This window comes from Lathyrus oleraceus, chromosome 4 (genome assembly GCF_024323335.1).
Source record: "Lathyrus oleraceus cultivar Zhongwan6 chromosome 4, CAAS_Psat_ZW6_1.0, whole genome shotgun sequence".
Taxonomy (NCBI): Eukaryota; Viridiplantae; Streptophyta; class Magnoliopsida; order Fabales; family Fabaceae; genus Lathyrus; species Lathyrus oleraceus.
The window spans coordinates 213,039,697-213,062,420 of record NC_066582.1 but is presented as its reverse complement, the minus strand read 5'-3'; positions in this window follow the sequence as shown (position 1 = coordinate 213,062,420).

The window sequence follows — 22,724 nt, the reverse complement described above, 5'->3', positions numbered from 1 at the left end:
ACATATGCAACATTAAGGACCTTCAGAAGTGCCTCCCTGTGTGCCTCCGAACACAGTAGGAGTGAGAGAATAGATATCTCAGACGGTGTCTGAATCAACTGATCGACTACCTTGTAATCACTTTTCTTTATAATTCTCAAAAGTTCGTCCACATCCTTCGCAAAAGCAGGCTCAAAGCCAGCCTGTGGTGCAGAGGTACCCTCATTCACAACTTACTTGTCTTTGGCCTTTGCCGTGGCGTCAACACTATCAGGTTGGGTAACCGGTGGTGAGAACAGTCTACCACTTCTGGTGAATCGCCCGATTCCACCAACATTGTCCACTGCGGGATCTTTTAACTCTACTCCAGGTTCAGACTTCTGATCTTGCACCTCTTCCATTTTTAGTGGCTTCTCCAGTCTATGATCATGCGTGTACACACTCCCCCCGTAATGCCAAGGAATGGCCCTTTCGCTGGTGAAAGGTAAAGGACCAGGGGTCGTGATGGTCATAGTGGATTGACGCGGTCGCACTGGTGGTACCGGTTGCGCTACTGGCGCACTGATCTGAGCGGTCGGGTAGAAAATTGTGATAGTGGCAACGTCACAGTCATACTCAAAAATCTTATTTATTGAAGTACAAACATCCGAAACATCGGAATCAAGTTCAGCAAGTACATCAAAATCAAACACCATGTTTGGAATATCAGCAACAGCATCAGAAAAATTAATTACATCATTGGGAATTACAAAATCAGCAGGAACAACTTTTGTAAATTCTTCAGCATCTTCAGGAAAGAGAGGATCAACATCTGCATTCTCAACAACCCCTTCAACAGACCTTTGGGCAGATAAGTCTTCAGCTTGGAGGATACCATCGTCAAGCAAGGCCTGGATACCCTGCTGCAGCTTCACACAACCCCCACTCTGTGCAACACAATCCAAACAACCGCTCCCACAGCCGGGGAAAACATCTGCCTTTAGCAAGTATTCTTTGATTTCTAACAGCGGAGTCTTCAACTTCAACACCTCCTTGACTAGTTTGACTTCTCCTTCAACCATGTTAACATTTGCTCTACCATGCTGCGACATAGGATTGTTGACAACATTAGGAGCCGGCGTAAAGTTAATGGCCTTTGAATCAATAAGGTTCTGAACTACGTGCTTAAAAGCTTTGCAGTTCTCAATAATGTGGCCAGGTGCCCTGTAGCACCTCAAATTTGCACCCTACCTTTTGTGCATACATTTTCATTTTTTAGGTCATTAGCATAACAAAGTCCATTGCATAGCATTGCATAGCCATTTGCCCAAGTGCAAGTTCAGCTGACAAATTAGGTCAAACTGGTCAGGAGATCAGGTCAAACAAGCAAGCATGTGCCATTTCCATTAAGACAAGGCCCTAGGGTTGGTTTATCAAGTTCATATGATTATGTGATCATTTTGAAGCGGATTGGCCAAAGATTAGATGATCAAAGCTCAACAGTCAAGCTGAATTTCTTCAGAAACCCTAGAAAGTCAACTGTGGTCAACTATGCCTGATTTTATGGATTGGAAGGTGTGAGATGGTTTGAAAGGCCTCATTCATATCTATATAAGTCTCATTTGACATATCAAAGACCAAGGTTGAAGAATTGGAGGTCAGACAAGAAGTTTCCTAAAATGGCAGGTGACCTGTAATTTCAACTGCCCAAAATGGAAAGTTTTGCTCCTCAAAATTACTTCATCATACAAGCTTCAAATGGAATTTTGTCCAACATGAAAGTTGAAGATCTTGTCCTCACCTTTCCAAAAAGTCCAAGAACATGAAATTCCCATGTGTGGTTGGCAAGATATCGTCCATTCATTTTAAGAAAATGCCTAAATTCAAAGTGCCATAACTTTCACATGGAAAGGCCAATTTGGGTGATCTTTCTTTGAGCAAACCACATTTCACATGAACTTTCATGGTGCATCATTACATTTCATCAAAAATCATCATAGCAAAATGGCATTTTTTAAGTGGACTAATTTGCATTGTTGGCATGAAAAGGTGATTTTGTGAATTACAAGCCATTTGCACTTGGGACCAATTGCAACACATCATAAATACCAATTAGAACTTGTTTGAGCTGTTTTTGGACTGATACATTGACTGCATCATGAAAAGGGCATTTTGGCCAAAAATCACAAAAGTGCATTTTACACTAATCACTTGAATTTGCTTAATTGAGATTAACATTTGGATTAGCATGAGGTATAAAGGCCTAATTGTAACAGAAATGCATAATGACATTTTCATTTTCTCAGATCCAAAAGCAAAATTCACCAATTCTCTCAATTTTTCTCAAGTTGCACTCACACTTTTTTCACTCATTCATCAAGATTTCTTCCATTTTTCTGCTGTTTCTCTTGTGAATCATCAATTGTAGGTGGAGGAAAACTTCTGTTGAAGCTCACAGTGGAGAAATCTTGAAGAAGTATGGCTATGGCATTTGCATCTTGTACATGACAGTTGAAGATTGCCACGAATTGAAGTTGCCTCGAGCTGAAATATTGACTCCATAGCCTTATTCATCCCTTGCTGCGCATCTGTTTCAGGATCTTGAAGCTGGAATCCACCAAATCCATACCTACACTCGAATTGAGGTCAGAAATCAAATGTTCCAATTGCTCCAATTACGATAGGGATTCAATAGAGTGGTCATTGCTGAGTAATCTGAAAGTTAAATCGCGCGAATCCATTAGGTTTTGAGCTAGATACATTGATTTGAATATTTGTGTGTGAAACTTAATTCGATCGATTCGTTGAGCATGATGAGAATTAGGCTATGTGCTTGTTAGATTCATGATCCTGACTGAGAGACGCATCCAACCGTATACGATTTGTGCCATTCCATGAAAATTTGTTCATCATGATTTTCTGGTGATGATGAGTGTTGATGAACGCTACGAACACGTGAATCTTCGTTCCAGATGCGCTTTGATCGTGTTTGCCTTGGCCTCGTTTCAAAAAGGTGTTTACCGCGCGTTTTGGCCAATTGCATGATGCCAGCGTTTTAATAGAACGCTGCGTTTTGCCCTGGCTGTGTAGTATTTACAAGTTTGCCATCCGCGCCTATTATTTCATTTTAAACATTAAATAAACATTTCATTTCTTCACCAATCTTCAAAAAATCATAATTAAATCATGGATGATCCAATTTGAGTGAGGAGTTTTGTGTTGATCTCCAAATTCTCTCTAGTTTTTTTTAGGTATGATAATCAAAGTTGTGCCTGATTGATTTTTAAATTTGCCTAGAGACTTTGGACATGTATGCTTTTGATGTATGTTTTGCCATTTCATTCAGAAAATAATGATGCCTTATCCAAAATGCATGAAAGTTTATAGGCATGATCTTGACTCTTTCCTGGTGATTTTGATGTATAGTTTGCTATTTTTGAGTTCCTGGTTAGAGAGATATGATGTGATCTTTTTGAGTGTGACAATGTGTGTCACACTATGTTATGCCAACTTCATGAATTCTGTTTGCATGCTTATTGAATGCCATTTGCTCTGGACTTTTGCATGTGATTACATCTGTATGTCTAGTTTGAGCATGATTTTTTGTAGGATTTGTTGATCAATTTCCTATTTGATTGGTATTTTTGTTTGCTGTTTACCATTTTGTGAACTTTTCTTGAGTGATCAACTTACATGGCTTGTGAAATTCTCATTCCTTGTCATATGAAGATGAAATTTGGTGGATTGATTCTTAACATGTTCAATGTCATTTTGGCTTTGGTCCCATTTATTTCTCATTTGTTGTCACTGTTTTACATTTGCTTGAAGTTGGCACATGCTTTGTGACCTAGTTTGGATTGATTTTTGCATGTCCTGACTTGATGGATTTAATTTCCCTACTTCCACTTGTCCAAATAGCATGAAATTTGACATGATGCTCATTGAATGTGTTCTGTTTAGACTTGAAATTTTGTGGAATTTATTGAGCTGTTTTGGTATTTGTTTGATTGTGATCATTCTGTTTGCTCATATGTGGTTCACACTTGCCTAGTGTGACTTAAATTGTACATGAAAGGAATTTGGTGCATAGTTTTGATGTGAGACCAATTGGATTCTCTTCTTAATTGATTTATATTGGTTTTGATCATTTTTCACTTGCTGTTTTGGGTTTTTCATCTCCTTTTGACCCTAGTCTTGGACTAGTGGTTTGTGATCTCACTTTTGAGTTGTGTTTCAGGTTAATAGCACAAATGGCCTATGCTTGATGATGTGCTTCCATTGGAGTTGACTTGTGACTTGTGTATAGATAATTTTGACTTTGTTTTGCAGGGTTTGATATTTGAGTTTGAGCCTTAATGGCTTGCACTTTGGTGCATTGGCTTGTGTTTGTCTGTGTATAGTTAATTGTGAACCATTTGCTGTTTAATTCTGTGATTGGTATACTGATCATATTTGATTGATTTCAGGTACATTAGTTGCTAATATTGCTTTGCTTTGCTTGATAAGCAATTTGCACTGAGGTATAACATTCTTGTCTCCATGTAGTCTGGAAGACCTGACCTGTTACTCGGCCAGGCACCTGTCTGAAGTCCTCCTTAAGAGGCGATGTTTGTGCTTGTTTACTTTTGTCCCCAAGCAGGTAAAGACCTCTATGAGGCAATTGGCGGATAAAAGAGATATGCCATCTATCTCCCGCTCTTTTGTTGAGTCATCCCTCTGCTCACACCACTGTGTTGATGCATTGGGATACAAACCCAAGATCTTGTACAGTGTACAGTTGTGTCAGTGTCATAAGTGTAGAAGGGTTCCCACTTTCTGGACCCACACTTCATTGTCTGAAGCTCTCCCTGACCAGGGATAAGAGCTGTGAAGTCTTATCTTCACTCACCTTTCATCTGCTTCACCTTGGCTCTCAATGTCAAGGTTAAGAGCAAAACTCACCCTGTACAGTTGGCTTGCTCTTGCAGCCCCACCCTTGTTTGAGCCTCACTTGTGTGCATATAGTGCGTGCTGTTTAGGATCATTTGCTATTGCTTGTGCTTTAGGATAGGCTTGCTTCCTGTGCAAGTTAGCTAGAAACCTTAACTTAGGGATGATTTTACATGATAACATCTAGGCTCGAGTCGTAGTCTCCCTAGTTGTGTCTCCCTCTGTTATCTGGTTAGGCTAGTCCTGTATCCCTTCGTAGGGGAACTACGTCGCCTTGATCCTCATACCAGATGAGGTACGTAGGCAGGAGATGAGCTGATCTCTCCGGGCGCCCGTTTTTGTTTTGTCTTGTGTGTGTCAGGAGATGGATGTAAGACCAGCGATTGGCATTCCGTATCCTCTTGTTGTGTGCTTGGAGTCCGGTATAAGTCCATCAAGTGGCATCTGGTTTTCAGTGTGGGTGTGTTTGGTTCGGAAGCTGATGTAAGTCCAGTGATTGGCATTCGGGTTCCATGTTTGCCCATTTTGTGTGGAGTTTGACGTAAGCCCAGCGATTGGCAGTCGATTTCCCGTGTCTGTTGTGTTTGGCGTGCGTGTTAGCCGAGCTACGAATGCTCTGATTCTCCTTCGTCCAAAGGAGATACGTATGCATAAGATGCGACATCCTAGCGAGCACGTGTCGTTCCCCCAGTCCGAACTACTTTGACTCTGATGTCTATGCTTGATAGACTAAGTAGGCCCAGGATGCGATATCCTGCCGAGTCAGTCTTGTTTGTTTTCTTGAGTCTCTTTCAGCCGATGTTTATTTGAGCAGTGTTTTAGCAACCATTTTCCCTTCCTTTTGTGCGTGGATCCCGTCGAGTACGACAGATGCGTAGGGGTGCTAATACCTTCCCTTCGCATAACCGACTCCCGATCCCATTCTCTTTGGTCGCGAGACCATGCTTTTTCCAGGTTTACTCTGAGCGTTTCCTTTCCCTCCTTTGGGATAAATAACGCACGGTGGCGGCTCTGTTGTTCTTGTTTTCCCGCCGGTTTTTCGCGTAATGCGACAGCTGGCGACTCTGCTGGGGAACATGAAGTTGACATGTGCTGGTCCATCTTCCCTAAGCGAGTCTCTCCTAGCGCTCTCTAGGTTAGGGTTTTGGTTGCTATTTGCTGTTATTTACTGTATGCATGATTATTATGTTGTATATATGTGCATATATGTTTGCATGCATCATTCTGTCATTGAGCTGTCTTCTGTACAGGTGGTTCTTCTGTTTGGGGTGGGTGTTCTGAGTGGGGCTAAAACCCAGGCCCGAGTATACACCTAGGATTAGTGTGGTCTCATGTTGCCTCCTTCATGTTAGGTCAACATGTGTTTGGCAATGTGATGTACCACAAGCCGGACGAGGTTCTTTTGAGGGAACTCTTCCTTTGTGGGGTATTCCACTCTGGTCGAGTCACCTCATCTGAACTGTTGACTTCGGTGACTGTTCTTTCCCGGATCTTTGATTGAGACGATCTTAAGAGAGCTACAACGGCACACCCGCAAGGGCAAACCCGTTGAGTATCTTTGCCCGATTGTCGAGATCATTGTCCGCCTTAGGATGACCTGATTAGAATTTACCTGTGAGGGGAGGGTTGATTCTTACAGATGCATGTTCTGATGGTGACTTTGTTGGTGACTATTGGTTGATCAGAGTCCTATTTATAAGTCGGATTTATGGATCTTTATTTTGAGACGCCGGAGGTTTGATCCTGGTTGTGATCGGAGGGTTCTGTTTATTTAGGATCCCTGGGCTGAATTTGAGGATGCTCAGACGTGGATATGGTTCAGTTGACTTGGGTTCAGATGACTTTGGGTTTCAAATGAAGTTGTAATACCAGAGTTCAAGCCGAAACTTCGATCCTGCGCCGTGTGATACTCAGCTGACCAGTCTTGGCTCCCCCATTTGCATCATAGCATGTTTATTTTCAAAAAAAAATATGTATAATAATGCATGAAAAAAGTTAACCTGCATACACATCACGCACATCATACACACATCATCTTGCATAACAGGTGTTCTTGTTCTCGACTTCTCACTCTGGTTCCTGTGTCAGGCAGGATAGCTGATCAGAGACCGCACCGGTATTCTACCAGACTCAACCATCAGAGGAGCATGGATCAGGTTCAGACCGAGTTGGCTGAGATGAGGGCGAACATGGCCCAGTTTATGTCAATGGTGCAAGGGGTTGCGCAGGGACAGGAAGAGCTCCGAGCCCTGGTTCAGAGACAGGAGACTGTGATTCAGACGTCCAACCGTGCTTCGCCTGCTGGTATCCCTGCTCATGAGAATATCAATGTTGCTGCTCCCACTAACGACTGTGCCGTCGGGGATGAGTTGAGAGGAATAAGAATCAATGGACAACCTCTTGCTGCAGAGACTGTCAATGCTAGAGCTACCCGAGCTCCTGTTCGTCATCCAGCTCCTATTGTCGACAGACAAGAGGACATGTTCACGCTGTTGAGCGAAAACGATGATGTGGTCAGAGTTGAGGATAGGGATCGGAAAGTGGATGCCCTTGCTGAGAAAGTCCGTGCCATGGAGTGTCAGAACTCTCTGAGGTTCGGTGTGACCGATATGGGTTTGGTTGATGGGTTGAGGATCCCCTACAAGTTCAAGGCGCCGACCTTTGACAAATACAACGGTACTTCCTGTCCTCGTACCCATGTGCAGGCTTACTTCAGGAAAATATCTGCTTACACTGACGACGAAAAAATGTGGATGTATTTTTTCCAAGACAGTCTGTCTGGAGCGTCTTTGGACTGGTACATGGATCTGAAAAGAGAATCAGTCAGAAGCTGGAAAGATCTGGGTGAGGCCTTTCTGAGGCAATACAAGCACAACATGGACATGGCGCCGAGCCGAACCCAATTGCAGAGCTTGTGTCAGAAGACTGATGAGAGCTTCAAAGAGTACGCCCAGAGGTGGCGTGAGCTAGCCGCTAGAGTGCAACCTCCGATGTTGGAGAGAGAGTTGACTGACATGTTCATTGGAACCTTGCAAGGTGTGTTCATGGACCGCATGGGAAGTTGCCCGTTCAGTAGCTTTTTTGATGTTGTTGTCTGTGGGGAAAGGACCGAGAGCCTTATCAAAGCGGGAAAGATACAAGATCCTGGCTCTTCAAGTTCTTCGAATTCTAAGAAGCCAATCTCTGGGGCACGCAAAAGGGGAGAGAGTGAAACAAATGTTGTGCACCGTCGAAGGAGTGCGAACAGAGGACAATATCGTCAGGTTGCTGCTGTGACTATCCCAACAATTCAAACTCCACAGCAACAGAGAAGACCAACTCAGCAATATCAACATCAGCAACATCGTCCGCAACAGCAGGCTTACCAGCCTCCCAATGATAATCAAGCCAATACGGGTAATGAGAGGAAGAGGATCATTTTTGACCCGATCCCTATGTCATACTCAGAGTTGTATCCCTCTTTGATAGAGCGGAACTTGATTACTCCCAGAGACCTGCCGGCCGTACCCGTCAACCTTCAGTGGTGGTATAGGCCTGAGCAGCAGTGTGTGTATCATTCGGGTGCTCCTGGTCATGATGTGGATAGTTGCTTTCAGTTGAAGATGAAGGTTCAAGACCTCGTGAGGTCAGGTATTCTGAACTTTGAAGACTTGGGTCCCGGTGTTAATCCAGCTTGAAGATAACAAGTCCCGGGCTGGCACCGACTTTTCTTCAAAAGGGTTGTTCAACAGCAGAAGTTGCTGATGCAAGAGATTCTGACAGTTGTCATCCCTGGGGGGATCTATCACAATTGGGTCACTGTGGGCTTTCCTACAGTTGTTCATAAGTCAGAGTAATAATCACTTTGTTTAAAAACCCTTCTCCCATGCCAAAAGGAGAAAGTGATGACATTGTTGGCAACATTTTGTGCAATGATATTTTCATTCAAATAAAAGCATGTTAAAACATTTGTTTTTCCATTTGTTTTCCCTTTTCTCTTTTTACATGAAATTGGTGATCACAAAAAACCTTAAAAACAAGGATAAAAGCAATCCTTTCATCTGCATAACGATTGTCTTGTTTGATTTCCAAAAAGCTTTTCATATCAAAATCATTATGCAGGTTGATTCGTAAACCCATTGAACATAATGATCGGACGTCATCTCCCAATTTTGAATTCCCTGTATTCGAAGCAGAAGAAGATGATGTTGAAAGGATTCCTGACGAGATTTCCCGACTTCTTGAGCAAGAAAAGAAGATCACTCAGCGGCATCTCGAGAATCAGCATAACAGCCAACTGGGGCATTAACAAAAAACAAAAATGGAAAGAGGAGGGTAAAAAAAAAAATCAATCAAAAGAAAAAAAAAGAATCAAAAAGAAAAAAAGTCAAAAGAAAGAAACAAAAGAATAATAGCACCCTCGAAGTCCCAAGTTGACTGATGCTGAATAGATTCAGAGTCGCTACGACCAAATGAATGAAAAGAAGAGATTAACTGCCATGTGTCATGGTCAGTCATATCAGCAGAGAGTGAAGAACTCATTCGACAAGAAGGTCAAGCCTCGTGTGTTCCGAGAAGGTGACCTTGTGCTCAATAAAGTCTTGTATTTCGTGCCTGATTCCAGGGGCAAGTGAACCCTAAGCTGTGAATGTCCATATGTTGTCAAGAAAGCCTTTTTCAGGCGATGCTTTGACACTTACAACAATGGATGAAGAAGTTCACTCGTCCTGTGAATTCCGATGCAGTCAAGAAATACTTCGCCTAAAACAAAGAAAAAAAGCAAAGAAGCTCGCTAAGTCGAACACCCCAAAGGGCGACTTAGGCAAAAAGGAGCGTCTCGGTGGATCGAAAACCCGAAAGGGCGATCCAGTCAAAAGTTAGAGACATTGAAAAAAGAGTCTGCATCTCGCTAGATTGAGCACCTCACACTGGGGCAATCTAGGCAAAAATTAGGGATTTGGCAAGTAACTGCATCTTGACAAGACTGTGCTGTACATCTGTCATCCGTCAGGGATTCTCGATGCGTCGTCGACCGAAGCTCCGAATACATCGAAATTCAGAATGGTAGAGGAAAGGTCATTATGTTCAATGTAGCCCTCTCCAATATATATCACCGATTTCAAACTTGCACAGATCTATGGAGTCTCGCCCTCTGCAGACTACCATTCCATCACATCAATTTGAGCTTTTATCCAATTATTTGCACTCTTCTTTGTTTCAACTCAACAAACGTTTTGCATGTTTTAATTGATAAAGTATCATTGTTTTCAAAATAAACAAAATTTTCAAAAGTTGTTCTTAAACAAAGTGAACATTCACAATGATGGAAGGATACTTAGGAGATCCGCAGTGCTCTCCCAAGGGTGGTATGATTACCAACGGGTAAGACATTTGTTCGCATCTCGAGCATAACTGTGTTTTTCCTGTAGAACCTCTTATGGTTTCTCCTCAGCGAGGTTGCCCAGTGCAGTGTTGGTTGAAGTTGTTCATCTTCATGTCCCCGGCAATGCGGCATTCGTCCTCCAGGTCCCTGTTAGCTCTATGGTGGGGCATCCCCAGTAGAGTGCTGTTTGAGCCCTATCGTGGGGCATCCCCAGCAAGGTTGCTGTTGAAATACTGTTGTGGGGCAGTTCCCCAACCAGATTGTTTACTGAAGGCTTCAACTTTCGTCTCTCCAGCAGAGCAGCCTTCTCCATTCCCCGGTTTGGGTGCTTGTCTTTGGAAGATTCGGTACTTGGGGGATTGACATCCCAGTACTCCGTCATTGCCCTCGGATAGATTCCTCAACAGAGTTGCTGACATGATGAACTTTATCAATGCCTATCTATCCTCACCAGAGATAAGGTTGATTCTTGGTATCTCCGTTCTCCAGCATGAGTGAGAAGTCGTTGCTCTCCCTGCAGAGTTTTCCTCAAGCAGATTTCTTCAAGCAGAGTCTCCCCACAGAGTTGGAGTATCTGACCTTTGGGCTCCCCAGCGGAGTTTTCATCATTTTGCATTTGGCATATAGTAATCATTGCATCCTCAAATTGCGTAGCATTTCCATTCAATATGGAGCATTACGCCATAGAAAAATTCAAACATATGCATTCATGTGTTCGAAACCCATCAGACCGTATCCCCGGCAGAGGCAGATTCTCGTTCAACATCTGTATGGCACGTTTGCTACAGTTGCTCCTGACAGCATTCAGGATTGATACCCCTAGAGAGGTTTATTTCCTCATCCGTTGGTGAAAGGAGAACGGATCTCCCCAGTGGATCTTCCCCTAGCAGATGTGGGTGTGTCTGATCTCTCCATATAGAGCCTACCCCTTAAGCAGAAAGTGCCTACCATTTCCTTCTGCACTCCCCACTGAGTTATATCCTCGTGGATGACGGTTGTTTCCGTTCCCTCCCCTTGGGATGGGTTTTCCCTATTGAGTTCTTTTCTCATTAGGATGAGTCTTGATTCAGTCTGCCTTTTTGGATCGATCCTAAACTGGTTTCCTTGTGGCTGTCTCTTGTGCTTCCCTGTAGTATAAATGAATAGTGGCTCACTAACCGGCACTCATTCATCTTATCCTCAGCAGATTTTGGTGGCCTCTACCTACAAACCGGTAGTTGTAAGTCCTATCTTTGTGGTTTTCTACCTACTAACCGGTAGTTGTAAAATCCCACTTTCATCCCCTAGCAGAGGTAACCTTTGTGGTTCATTCTGATTGTGGCAGACTTTGCGGTCTTCTACCTTCTACCCGGTAGTTGTAAATCCTTTTTTCTCACTCCGTCCCTCAGCGGATTTTGTGGCCTCTACTTACAAACCGGTAGATGTAATCCCCTCTTTGCAGTTATCAGTACCCAGTTTGCGGTATTGATAGTCTTGTCCCCTCTGGATACTTGCCTTGATCAAGCAGTATTGTCCCCAATGGGTCTTCCCCTTCCTTTTGGATACTTGCTCCGAGTAAGAAATTCTATCCTGGGTGGGTCCTCTTTCATTCACCATTTGCTGGTAATGTTTGTAGTTTACCCTTTTGATTGGTCATCTTTGCATACCTAGTCTGGTACCCCGATGCCTTTCTTTTCGGTCGTTTATCCATTTAACAACCTACAACCCGGTTATGGATAGTCTTTCATGCGAGTGTATTGTCTACGTTTTGACGGCTATAGATAATGTATCTCATGCGCTCTTGGGTCGAAGTCGTCCTCCCCAGTTGAGTAAGATTCGTATTCCTTCGTTCGGAATCGAATGTCCATCCTTTAACAAGTTTGCCTTTGCTCTCTTCAGGATGATGTCGGTCGATTTATCCATTTAAAAACCTACAACCCGGTTATGGATAGTCTTCCATGCGAGTCTATTATCTATGTTTTGACGGCTATAGATAATGTATCTCATGCGCTCTTGGGTCGAAGTCGTCCTCCCCAGTTGAGTAAGATTCGTATTCCTTCGTTCGGAATCGAATGTCCATCCTTTAACAAGTTTGCCTTTGCTCTCTTCAGGATGATGTTGGTCGATTTATCCATTTAACAACCTCCACTCGGTTATGGATAATCTTCCTTGCGAGTGTATTATCTACGTTTTAAAGGCTATAGATAATATATCTCATGCGCTCTTGGGTCGAAGTCGTCCTCCCCAGTTGAGTAAGGTCCGTATTCCTTCGTTCGGAATCGAATGTCCATCCTTTAACAAGTTTGCCTTTGCTCTCTTCAGGATGATGTTGGTCGATTTATCCATTTAATAACCTACAACTCGGTTATGGATAATCTTCCATGCGAGTCTATTATCTACGTTTTGACGGCTATAGATAATATGTCTCATGCGCTCTTGGGTCGAAGTCGTCCTCCCCAGTCGAGTAAGATTCGTATTCCTTGTGGAATCGAATGTCCATCCTTTAACAAGACCGCGTTTCTAGCCCTCTTCAGGATGTTGAGTGTTTTGGAATACAAACCAATTCACGCTTTGGTCGGTCACCTGTTTCATGCCTACAACCCGGTTTCCTTGGTGTCCCTTCCTGTTTGCTCGCTGTCGTGACCTTGATCCCCAGTGAGATCCCCTGCAAGTGTGTAGCTTTGCCCAGACATGTAGATGTCAGTATCCTGTTAACACCCGCGAGTGTTACTTCTTTGGTGTCGGTAAACACCATCTTTCGGTGCTTTCCCAGTCATGCGTAAGTGTCTGGTTTTCTTTGATGTCTGTAAACATCATCTTTCGGTGTTCGTAACGTCGTCCTCCTTCCCTAGTGAAGTAGCTATCCTCCTCTCCGTTGGTGTCGATAAACGTCGAGTTTTTCCTATGCGTCCATTGGCGTACAGTTGATATCTTTCCCCACAGGGTCGTCCCCAGAGTTTCCTCCTCTCCGTTGGTGTCGATAAACGTCGAGTTTTTCCTAGTTATCCGTTGATAACTAGTTGTATCTCCTTCCCAGTTCATCCGTCGTCCGTCGATGTCTGGTTACCTCTCCGTTGGTTTCGATAAACGTCGAGTTTTTCCTAGTTATCCGTTGATATCTAGATGTTTCCCCTCAGAGTTCCTCCTCTCCGTTGGTGTCGATAAACGTCGAGTTTTTCCTATGCGTCCGTTGGCGTACAATTGATATCTTTCCCCACAGGGTCGTCCCCAGAGTTTCCTCCTCTCCGTTGGTGTCGATAAACGTCGAGTTTTTCCTAGTTATCCGTTGATAACTAGTTGTATCTTCTTCCAAGTTCATCCGTCGTCCGTCGATGTCTGGTTACCTCTCCGTTGGTTTCGATAAACGTCGAGTTTTTCCTAGTTATCCGTTGATATCTAGATGTTTCCCCTCAGAGTTCCTCCTCTCCGTTGGTGTCGATAAACGTCGAGTTTTTCCTAGTCGTCCGATGACGTCTAGTTGTACCCTTCCCCATGCGGATTTACCTCTCCGTTGGTTTCGATAAATGTTGAGTTTTTCTCATTCGTCCGTTGACGTTTGATTGTGTACCCTATTCCCAGTCATTCGTAATGTCTGGTTGATTCCCAGCCAGAATCCCCAGTAGACGTCCTATTCGGTTTCTGATTGTGGTGCCTTTCCCTCGTGAAGTGGCTTTCTCCTTCTCCGTTGGTGTCGATAAACGTCGAGCTTCTCCCTTTCGTCCTATGACGTCTGGTCGAGTCTTCCCAGTTCATCCGTCGTCCGTTGATGTCTAGTTACCTCTCCGTTGGTCTTGGTAAACGTCGAGTTTTTCCTGGTCGTCCTCCAGTAGAGTTACCTCTCCGTTGGTTTTGGTAAACGTTGAGTTTTTCCCACTATGTCCGCTGACATGTGGTTGTATCTTTCCAGTTCACCAGTCATTCATTAATGTCTGGTTACCTCTCCGTTGGTCTTGGTAAACGTCGAGTTTTTCCTAGTCGCCCGTTGACGTCTAGTTGCGATTTCTGTTCCCATTCATCGTGTTGAGATGTCTGGAGGTGACTTTATCCTTTGAGAAACAGAAAAATCGAAATTCCCAGTAATAAGTATCAGATCCCAGTGGACGTGTTCGTTGGTGGATTCCCAGCAGTGTGCAAATTTCTACGGTTCTTGGTATTCAATCCCTGTTTACCCTGAAAGTCTGACAGCCGTTGCTCTCATCCATTCGGGTTCCCAGTTGATTGAATAGGGGCAGCTGTAGCACCTCAAATTTTCACCCTACCTTTTGTGCATACATTTTCATTTTTTAGGTCATTAGCATAACAAAGTCCATTGCATAGCATTGCATAGCCATTTGCCCAAGTGCAAGTTCAGCTGACAAATTAGGTCAAACTGGTCAGGAGATCAGGTCAAACAAGCAAGCATGTGCCATTTCCATTAAGACAAGGCTCTAGGGTTGGTTTATCAAGTTCATATGATTATGTGATCATTTTGAAGCGGATTGGCCAAAGATTGGATGATCAAAGCTCAACAGTCAAGCTGAATTTCTTCAGAAACCCTAGAAAGTCAACTGTGGTCAACTGTGGTAAACTATGCCTGATTTTATGGATTGGAAGGCGTGAGATGGTTTGAAAGGCCTCATTCATGTCCATATAAGTCTCATTTGACATATCAAAGACCAAGGTTGAAGAATTGGAGGTCAGACAAGAAGTTTCCTAAAATGGCAGGTGACCTGTAATTTCAACTGCCCAAAATGGAAAGTTTTTCTCCTCAAAATTACTTCATCATACAAGCTTCAGATGGAATTTTGTCCAACATGAAAGTTGAAGATCTTGTTCTCACCTTTCCAAAAAGTCCAAGAACATGAAATTCCCATGTGTGGTTGGCAAGATATGGTCCATTCATTTTCAGAAAATGCCTAAATTCAAAGTGCCATAACTTTCACATGGAAAGGCCAATTTGGGTGATCTTTCTTTGAGAAAACCACATTTCACATGAACTTTCATGGTGCATCATTACATTTCATCAAAAATCATCATAGCAAAATAGCATTTTTTAAGTGGACTAATTTGCATTGTTGGCATGAAAAGGTGATTTTGTGAATTACAAGCCATTTGCACTTGGGACCAATTGCAACACATCATAAATACCAATTAGAACTTGTTTGAGCTGTTTTTGGACTGATACATTGACTGCATCATGAAAAGGGCATTTTGGCCAAAAATCACAAAAGTGCATTTTACACTAATCACTTGAATTTGCTTAATTGAGATTAACATTTGGATTAGCATGAGGTATAAAGGCCTAATTGTAACAGAAATGCATAATGACATTTTCATTTTCTCAGATCCAAAAGCAAAATTCACCAATTCTCTCAATTTTTCTCAAGTTGCACTCACACTTTTTTCACTCATTCATCAAGATTTCTTCCATTTTTCTACTGTTTCTCTTGTGAATCATCAATTGTAGGTGGAGGAAAACTTCTGTTGAAGCTCACAGTGGAGAAATCTTGAAGAAGTATGGCTATGACATTTGCATCTTGTACATGACAGTTGAAGATTGCCACGAATTGAAGTTGCCTCGAGCTGAAATATTGACTCCATAGCCTTATTCATCCCTTGCTGCGCATCTGTTTCAGGATCTTGAAGCTGGAATCCACCAAATCCATACCTACACTCGAATTGAGGTCAGAAATCAAATGTTCCAATTGCTCCAATTACGATAGAGATTCAATAGAGTGGTCATTGCTGAGTAATCTGAAAGTTAAATCGCGCGAATCCATTAGGTTTTGAGCTAGATACATTGATTTGAATATTTGTGTGTGAAACTTAATTCGATCGATTCGTTGAGCATGATGAGAATTAGGCTATGTGCTTGTTAGATTCATGATCCTGACTGAGAGACGCATCCAACCGTATACGATTTGTGCCATTCCATGAAAATTTGTTCATCATGATTTTCTGGTGATGATGAGTGTTGATGAACGCTACGAACACATGAATCTTCGTTCCAGATGCGCTTTGATCGTGTTTGCCTTGGCCTCGTTTCGAAAAGGTGTTTACCGCGCGTTTTGGCCAATTGCATGATGCCAGCGTTTTAATAGAACGCTGCGTTTTGCCCTGGCTGTGTAGTATTTACAAGTTTGCCATCCGCGCCTATTATTTCATTTTAAACATTAAATAAACATTTCATTTCTTCACCAATCTTCAAAAAATCATAATTAAATCATGGATGATCCAATTTGAGTGAGGATTTTTGTGTTGATCTCCAAATTCTCTCTAGTTTTTTTTAGATATGATAATTAAAGTTGTGCCTGATTGATTTTTAAATTTGCCTAGAGACTTTGGACATGTATGCTTTTGATGTATGTTTTGCCATTTCATTCATAAAATAATGATGCCTTATCCAAAATGCATGAAATTTTATAGGCATGATCTTGACTCTTTCCTGGTGATTTTGATGTATAGTTTGCTATTTTTGAGTTCCTGGTTAGAGAGATATGATGTGATCTTTTTGAGTGTGACAATGTGTGTCACACTATGTTATGCCAACTTCATGAATTCTGTTTGCATGCTTATTAAATGCCATTTGCTCTGGATTTTTGCATGTGATTACATCTGTATGTCTAGTTTGAGCATGATTTTTTGTAGGATTTGTTGATCAATTTCCTATTTGATTGGTATTTTTGTTTGCTGTTTACCATTTTGTGAACTTTTCTTGAGTGATCAACTTACATGGCTTGTGAAATTCTCATTCCTTTTCATATGAAGATGAAATTTGGTGGATTGATTCTTAACATGTTCAATGTCATTTTGGATTTGGTCCCATTTATTTCTCATTTGTTGTCACTGTTTTACATTTGCTTGAAGTTGGCACATGCTTTGTGACCTAGTTTGGATTGATTTTTGCATGTCCTGACTTGTTGGATTTAATTTCCCTACTTCCACTTTTCCAAATAGCATGAAATTTGACATGATGCTCATTGAATGTATTATGTTTAGACTTGAATTTTTGTGGAATTTATTGAGCTGTTTTGGTATTTGTTTGATTGTGATCATTCTGTTTGCTCATATGTGGTTCACACTTGCCTAGTTTGACTTAAATTGTACATGAAAGGAATTTGGTGCATAGTTTTGATGTGAGACCAATTGGATTCTCTTCTTAATTGATTTATCTTGGTTTTGATCATTTTTCACTTGCTGTTTTGGGTTTTTCATCTCCTTTTGGCCCTAGTCTTGGACTAGTGGTTTGTGATGTCACTTTTGAGTTGTGTTTCAGGTTAATAGCACAAATGGCCTATGCTTGATGATGTGCTTCCATTGGAGTTGACTTGTGACTTGTGTATAGCTAATTTTGACTTTGTTTTGCAGGGTTTGATATTTGAGTTTGAGCCTTAATGGCTTGCACTTTGGTGCATTGGCTTGTGTTTGTCTGTGTATAGTTAATTGTGAACCATTTGCTGTTTAATTCTGTGATTGGTATACTGATCGTATTTGATTGATTTCAGGTACATTAGTTGCTAATATTGCTTTGCTTTGCTTGATAAGCAATTTGCACTGAGGTATAACATTCTTGTCTCCATGTAGTCTGGAAGACCTGGCCTGTTACTCGGCCAGGCACCTGTCTGAAGTCCTCCTTAAGAGGCGATGTTTGTGCTTGTTTACTTTTGTCCCCAAGCAGGTAAAGACCTCTATGAGGCAATTGGCGGATAAAAGAGATATGCCATCTATCTCCCGCTCTTTTGTTGAGTCATCCCTCTGCTCACACCACTGTGTTGATGCATTGGGATACAAACCCAAGATCTTGTACAGTGTACAGTTGTGTCAGTGTCATAAGTGTAGAAGGGTTCCCACTTTCTGGACCCACACTTCATTGTCTGAAGCTCTCCCTGACCAGGGATAAGAGCTGTGAAGTCTTATCTTCACTCACCTTTCATCTGCTTCACCTTGGCTCTCAATGTCAAGGTTAAGAGCAAAACTCACCCTGTACAGTTGGCTTGCTCTTGCAGCCCCACCCTTGTTTGAGCCTCACTTGTGTGCATATAGTGCGTGCTATTTGGGATCATTTGCTATTGCTTGTGCTTTAGGATAGGCTTGCTTCCTGTGCAAGTTAGCTAGAAACCTTAACTTAGGGATGATTTTACATGATAACATCTAGGCTCGAGTCGTAGTCTCCCTAGTTGTGTCTCCCTCTATTATCTGGTTAGGCTAGTCCTGTATCCCTTCGTAGGGGAACTACGTCGCCCTGATCCTCATACCAGATGAGGTACGTAGGCAGGAGATGAGCTGATCTCTCCGGGCGCCCGTTTTTGTTTTGTCTTGTGTGTGTCAGGAGATGGATGTAAGACCAGCGATTGGCATTCCGTATCCTCTTGTTATGTGCTTGGAGTCCGGTATAAGTCCATCAAGTGGCATCTGGTTTTCAGTGTGGGTGTGTTTGGTTCGGAAGCTGATGTAAGTCCAGCGATTGGCATTCGGGTTCCATGTTTGCCCATTTTGTGTGGAGTTTGACGTAAGCCCAGCGATTGGCAGTCGATTTCCCGTGTCTGTTGTGTTTGGCGTGCGTGTTAGCCGAGCTACGAATGCTCTGATTCTCCTTCATCCAAAGGAGATACGTATGCATAGGATGCGACATCCTAGCGAGCACATGTCGTTCCCCCATTCCGAACTACTTTGACTCTGATGTCTATGCTTGATAGACTAAGTAGGCCCAGGATGCGATATCCTGCCGAGTCAGTCTTGTTTGTTTTCTTGAGTCTCTTTCAGCCGATGTTTATTTGAGCAGTGTTTTAGCAACCATTTTCCCTTCCTTTTGTGCGTGGATCCCGTCGAGTACGACGGATGCGTAGGGGTGCTAATACCTTCCCTTCGCATAACCGACTCCCAATCCCATTCTCTTTGGTCGCGAGACCATGCTTTTTCCAGGTTTACTCTGAGCGTTTCCTTTCCCTCCTTTGGGATAAATAACGCACGGTGGCGGCTCTGTTGTTCTTGTTTTCCCGCCGGTTTTTCGCGTAATGCGACATGCCCCAGAGTGGAAATTACACATAGCATTGGCGTCATAACCCACTAGAAGCCTGCCAACGGGAGGAGCCAAAGTGCGTAACTGCACAAGTTGCAAATGTTGAAGGTTGGAAAGCAACTGGGCATACGACATCGGAAGAGTGTCGAAACGCCTATCCGTCATCCTCTGTCTCTGTTGATAAGCAGGTTTGTTACCCTGTTGTTATTGGTATTGATTTTGTTGACGTTGTGGTTGTTGTTGTTGCACTGGTGCTGCAGCCGGAATGGTCACTGCTGCAACATAAGGTTGTTGATGGTAATTCTGGAAGTTATTCCTCTGGTTACCCCTATTCTGATAAGAAGATATGGCATTTGCATCCCCTTCTCTCCTCTTCTGTCCTCCTAAGAACGACTTCTTTGACCCCGAAGATGATCCAACCCAATTTTGGATCTTACATGTCTTCAAGTAGTTCTCCACCCTCTCACCGGTAGAGACCACATCAGCAAAATTCGAGGCGTTGCAACCCATCAGACACTCTAAATAAGATCCAGGCAGTGTGTTCATAAACATGTTAGCCATCTCTTTTTCCAAAATCGGAGGCTGAACACGGGAAGCCAACTCTCTCCAGCGTTGAGCATACTCTTTGAAGCACTCGTTGCTCTTGAGAGACAGATTCTGGAGCTGAGTCCTATCAGGTGCCATATCCGCATTGTACTGATATTGCTTTACAAAGGCCTCAGCCAAGTCTCTCCAGCAGCGAATATGGGCTCTGTCCAGCCTCATATACCACTCCAAGGATGCCCCAGCTAGGCTGTCCTGGAAGAAGTACATGAGCAGCTTCTCATCATCAGAATACGCGATCATCTTGCGGAAGTAAGCTTGTACATGAGTCTTCGGGCAAGAGTCGCCATTGTACTTATCAAACACGGGGACTTTGAATTTTGGCGGAACTCTCACGCCTTGGACCAGCCCCAAGTCAGCAACATCCACACCAAGAGCATTCCGCCCTTCCACAACTTTCAACCTCTCTTCTAGTCTCCGAAACATAGGGTCCATACCATGGCCCACGCCAAAGTCCTCTTGAAGTAGAGGGAATTGATCCTCCTGATCATCATGGATGGGTTGTTGACCAAGGTTGCCATGTGGGATTGGGATAGGCCCCGGTCCATTGGGTCCATTAGCCTCTCCAGCGGGAGGATCAGCCACAACCTCCGGTTGAGTAGTAGGGGGATTCCCCTGTACCAACAATCTAATCTCCTGCTGTCCTTGAGCCACTCCTTGGACCATTTCCATGAACTGATTCATGCGAATCCTCATCTCAGCGAGCTCTGCTTGTAAACCTTCCATTGCTCTTTGTTGATTCCTTCGGGTACTGTATCGGTGAATGCCTGAGTCAGCTATCCTAATAATGGAATACCAAACAAGATGAGAACACTGTGGCGGTACCTGTTATGCAAGACATGCTAATGAATATGCAAATGCAATGACATGTTTATCAATTTCAAAGGGTATTCTACCCCTTGATTCCAGTCTCACATTAGATAAACAGTGTAAGAAAACCCCGACTAGAATCAAGAAGAAGATATAAACCCCTAGGAATAGATAAACATGATGCATACAATGCTTATGATTTAATTTTTATATCAGAGGAACTTTAGAGACTTATTTGCAAATTTTGGAAATATTAAATGTTTATCACATACGGAAATATCACGTCAATTAATATTTGGAAATGTTTTTACGCCAAAGAAGTACAGTCTTGGTAACCAAATACAATACAAGAAAGAAGGAAAATGAACATCCTATGGATCCCTAGAAGCAATCGTCCAAAGCCCTCGAGACCGGAAGATAAGCTGCACGAAGCCTCTTCACCTCCCTCTCATAGGCTGCCTCCATATCTGCCTTCTCCTTGGCGAGTCGATCATACTTCCTCTTCCAAAACTTGGAAGACTGAGGAAGTAGAAAAGTCAATGCATCATCAGGATCATCAATAATCTGTTGCTCAAGGAACTCTATCAAAGCATCCTTCTCTCTGATCTGCTGAAGCAACTCCTCTCGTTCACGGATCCAAGCACGTGAACGGTCTTCGTCTCTCAACTCCTCTACTCCTTGGCTAGGGAGGGTTGAAGGCCCAGCCACAACCAAAGGTGTGGGTCTTGGATACTCATAAGGCATGAGGTACTCGGAAGCTCTCCTCCTAACCCAAGAGGTATAGGGTTCCAAAGCGATCCAGTTCTTCGGACCTAGCTCCTTCCTTCCTTTCTTATGGATCTTGCGCCAAGCGCGGACCATCCTGCCCTTCAAGCCTTGGGGATCTTTACCCTCCTGAAAGAACACACCCTCTAACAGAATGTTATTGGGTTTATCCTTTAGGGGGAACCCAAGCTGACGACATGCCAAAATAGGGTTGTAGTTAATTCCACCGCATGTACCAAGAAGAGGTACATTGGAGAATTCACCACAAGAGTCGATAATCTGCACACCATCATATACACGGTTGTACCAAAAGATATCATCATTAGTGAGAGACATAAGTCTCGTGGACCACCGTAGATATCCTTTGTTCTCCTTGAAGGCGAGCGTCTGAGGCAAGTGCGAAATAAACCACTTGTACAATAAAGGCAAACAACACACAATGGTACCACCGCCCTTTGTATTCCTCATATGCAAAGAGAAATAAGTGTCACCCAATAGAGTGGGAACGGGATTAAGAGTAGAGAAAATCCTAATGGCGTTCACATCCACAAACTTGTCGATGTTGGGGAATAACACTAGCCCATAGATGAGAAGTACAAATATGGCCTCAAAGGCGTCCTCACTCATGGCCTTCCCAAACATAATAGCTTGATCAATGAGGAAATCAGACGGGAGACCTTGAATTCCACCTTTGGTGGTCATATGAGCACCAATAATAGATTCATCTATACGTAACAGATCAACAATCTCTTGAGAAGAAGGAACTCTCTCCAAGCCACTGACGACAACTGGTCTAGGATAGGTATGCCCACAAGATAGGCATACTCCTCAAGCGTGGGCAAAAGCTGGAAATCCGGAAAAGTGAAGCAACGGTACAAGGGATCATAGAACTGCACCAACACACTCATTAGACCTTCATCCACTTGAGTAGCCAGAATAGACAGAAGCTTCCCATGACGAGCCTTGAATTCCAAGGGATCTAATACATAGGATGTCAAACTCCTTAACTCTTTCAAGTCGGGTTGTCTGAAACTGTACTTCTTTTTATTCCTTCTTTTCTTATCCATGTCTGAAAATTTGCAAATAGACCTCTTAAGTTCCTTGAAAGTTTTCTCATTGTTGATGATATGGATGTGTATGAATGCATGGAAGCAACAATCACACTCAAGGATCAAGCAAATCACACCATACAAAGGTCATGGGATGGATCAAGTCGTCCTTAATATCAATCATCCATTTTGGTGGATTATGGTTTACACCTTATCAACATCCAAGTTCCATTAATATTAAGGATACACAAGAACAGATCAACCACGAATC